Below are 3,208 nucleotides of genomic sequence, written 5' to 3' on the forward strand. Positions count from 1 at the left end.
CGGACCGGGACCGGCAACGGGATTGCAACCCTTGGTGTCGCGCCCGCACCTCGCTCAGCCAATGAGTGGGAACCGGTCCATATGTGGGATCCGAACCCTCGGCGGGAGCGCCCCCTCGCTCCCAAGCGGTGCACTGTAGCAGTGCGCCACCGGGCCGGCCCCTCAGCATACCTTTTTGGCAAGCCTCCACCACTGAATTTCACCAATAGGAAGAGACTGGTAAGGCTTAAGTCTTGGCTTAAGTCTTCTGGATTTTCCAATATAATAAGACAAGAGGGCCATACTATTTTAATAGAATTATTTTAAATATAATTACATTTAATCACTAATGAAAAAAAGGTCTTTTTGTAAGTGAAAGAGAAAATAAAACTCTAATCCCTTAGCGGGAAAAAGAGAGCCAAATGAATGATGTTAAGAGCATTTATTCAACCTATTTGGAACTTTAAGGTACCAAGACAAATGGAACAGCATGAATTTTGTTTTGTTTTACTTTCTTTTAAGTCATCATCAATAAGTTTGGAACTAAATTTCTGTTGGGCCAAAACTGATCAACTAGAAATACATAATACAGAGTTAGTAAATTTGCCTATTGAAGGAAGCGACAGCCTTCAAAAGGAAAGGCAAACAGGCTGGTGCAAGGACCATCAACACTGCAGTGGACTCTTAGCAGGATAGGCTTTGTGTATGCTGGGAGAGCCCACACTTCAGACTGGACACACACAACTCCAGACCACACAACCAAAATTTGAATTCAAGGCCATGGCCAAGGTCATGGGCTCTGAGTCAGACAAACTTGGGCTCAAGGTCTTGCTTTCACACTAAGCTGTGGCAAGGGACTTAATTCCTTTTAGTTTCCTCATCTATAATTTGGACGTAATAATATTACCTACCTTATAGGGATTATGTAAGGTTTAAAAAAGATAATGCATGTAAGTCTTCAGCCCAGTGCTAACATATGCAATAATAATGATAGCAACAGTAATAATACCACCTTGACAAACCTGGCTTCTAAATGAAGACCGTCCTAATCAGTGTATTCTAGCTCGTAATCTATTCACAAAATGCTGAATGCTCAGCGTTATGTTCATATCCAGGTACAGCTTCTATAAGGTGACAGCTCTCCAAATCAACCAGTAATTTTTCTAATGAATTCAGGGAGAAGGGTGTTGAAAATTCAGCCTTTTTCTAGGAGAGAGTTGGGAAGGATTTGGTGCTTTGCCCATGATTCATCCCTCTGAAAGTCTTGCTGGTGAAAGCCATGATTCCATCACCATCCACACCCCTTCCCCCACAAAATCGTGAAAGTCTTTTATTAAAGCATAGAAGCAAACCAACAAGATGGCTCACATTAGCAAAAGGTAAACTCTTCTACCCTCCAGAAAGAATATGGCTTGACCCCACTGCCAACTCCAAACTGACATCCCACAAGAGAGAAGACAGCCCTCACTCCCAGAAGTTGAATTACAGCATCAAAACTAAAAAGAATCCCTTCTATTCGTGCTAATCCTAATAAAGCACACTTGCCTGCTTCAAAAATGTCTTATAAATCCATCCAATAGAGCCAAGAGCCAAGCACTGTATACTGAAATAACGTGACTTTACAAGGACAAGAGTGACCATAGGAGACAAAGTGCCACACCCTTTTCCCAGATAGCTCAACAGTAAATGGTGTCTCTTGTAAAGAAGACTGCAATTTGGGAGAAATGCGTGGACAATTCTAACATTCCAACGCTCCCCACCATTTCATTCTTTACACAGATCATTTCATTTTCATTTTTAAGCCAATGGCCTCAGCAACCCCAACTATTACAACTAAAAAACGAGGGGTGGAGGGGATGGGGGAGAGGGTAAGGGGTTAGGACAAGGAAACCCAGGTCAAACATACTTGCTTCTAAGCCCATTTTCGAAGAGTTTTCTTCCCGCTTGTCTGTCTCTCACAGCTGGAGCCCGATACCTGGTGGAAACCAATGGTTAAGTAAAACCACTGATTTAAAGAGCCAACCAGGAAACTAACCATGACAAGTGGGAGCTGCCCTCCTCTTCCGAGCATTGATTGGCTCTTGGGGTTCCACCGGGCCCCGCTCTACCCACGTAAGTGGCAGGTGTGGCTGTCAATCACAGAGGGAACTGACAATTCACCGCTCGGGGAGTAAATTGCCTTTCATCCAGCAAAGGCAGGTAGCAGCCTAAAATCGATCCTTTCCTAACAGAGCGGATCCTCCCTCTCTGGCAAGGAGAAAAGAGACCCTTAAGTACAAAAAAATAAGGCAGGGCCGAACGGAGAGTTTATGAGCGCTATTTTATTATCCCGCACCAAAGCAGCCCTTAATCTTCACTGTCCTAAGATGATCTTTCAAAGGCTCGTACAGTAATTTTAAATATATATATATATATAGATACAGCCTCTAAGTACCCCTTTTCTTGTATAATTAGAAAATGAAAAGGGGCAGGGAAGGAAAGCCCAGCTAAATTCACATCGTAATTCTTTTCATACACCACCACCCCCTACCCGCCCCGATAAATCCGGCTTCATTATCCCTGACACGGATTTTTTTAAAAAAACACGCTCCCCTTAGATCCCACCCAGGCAGCCCGGCACCCCACCCCCTGGGCTGGGGCTCCACCTTTCTCCACTTTGTTCTGCTTGGGTTTCCTCGAGACCCTCGCCCCCGCGAACACCTCTCCCCTTCGAGGCAAGAGGGGAATCTGGACAGAAGAGAGGCGATGGCAGCGAGGGTGGCTGCGGGAGAGGGACTGCGGGAGGTGGCCCGGGCCGCCGGGGCGAGCTAGAAGCGCCCGCGCGCCCGAGGGAACCGTGCACTTGTTCCAATCCGGGGGTTTATACATCAAGGCAAATCCGCCCTTAGGCCGCCTCATCCCTTCCCCCGCCTGAGAAAGCCCGGGAGGAGGCGGATGGTTCACCCCTCAGCTCTCCCCGGTAACGCATTGCAGCTCCCCACGAGCTAGGGGGACCCGACACGAGGGACACCCGGGCACGAGCGCCCCGAGGGAGGCGGGCACCCGGCAGCCCCGGCCCCGGCGTCGGCGTCTCACCTTTCCGATGCTCGCCCCGGGGCCGTCCCACATGGATTTTTACAACCTCACGTCGCCTCGGCCCCGGGCGGCCGGGAGGAGCCGGAGCCGGAGCCGGAGCGCGAGCGAGCAGGAGCGGGAGGAGGAGCTGGAGCGGGGCGGGCAGCGGGGAGGG

At 48.7% G+C, this 3,208-nt stretch overlaps 1 protein-coding gene across 1 annotated transcript in view; it reads right to left on the reverse strand.

Annotated features, from left to right (window-relative positions):
- The window catches only part of LOC103599383 (ERC protein 2), a gene marked incomplete at its 3' end in the record, with an annotated part of 182,601 nt that extends 180,660 nt beyond the window's left edge, over positions 1-1,941 (reverse strand). Inside the window, exon 1 of the mRNA XM_008583491.1 lies at positions 1,886-1,941. The remainder of the gene's footprint in view (positions 1-1,885) is intronic.
- Positions 1,942-3,208: the final 1,267 nt, after the last annotated feature.

This window comes from Galeopterus variegatus, unplaced genomic scaffold (genome assembly GCF_000696425.1).
Source record: "Galeopterus variegatus unplaced genomic scaffold, G_variegatus-3.0.2 Scaffold2933, whole genome shotgun sequence".
Lineage (NCBI taxonomy): Eukaryota > Metazoa > Chordata > Mammalia > Dermoptera > Cynocephalidae > Galeopterus > Galeopterus variegatus.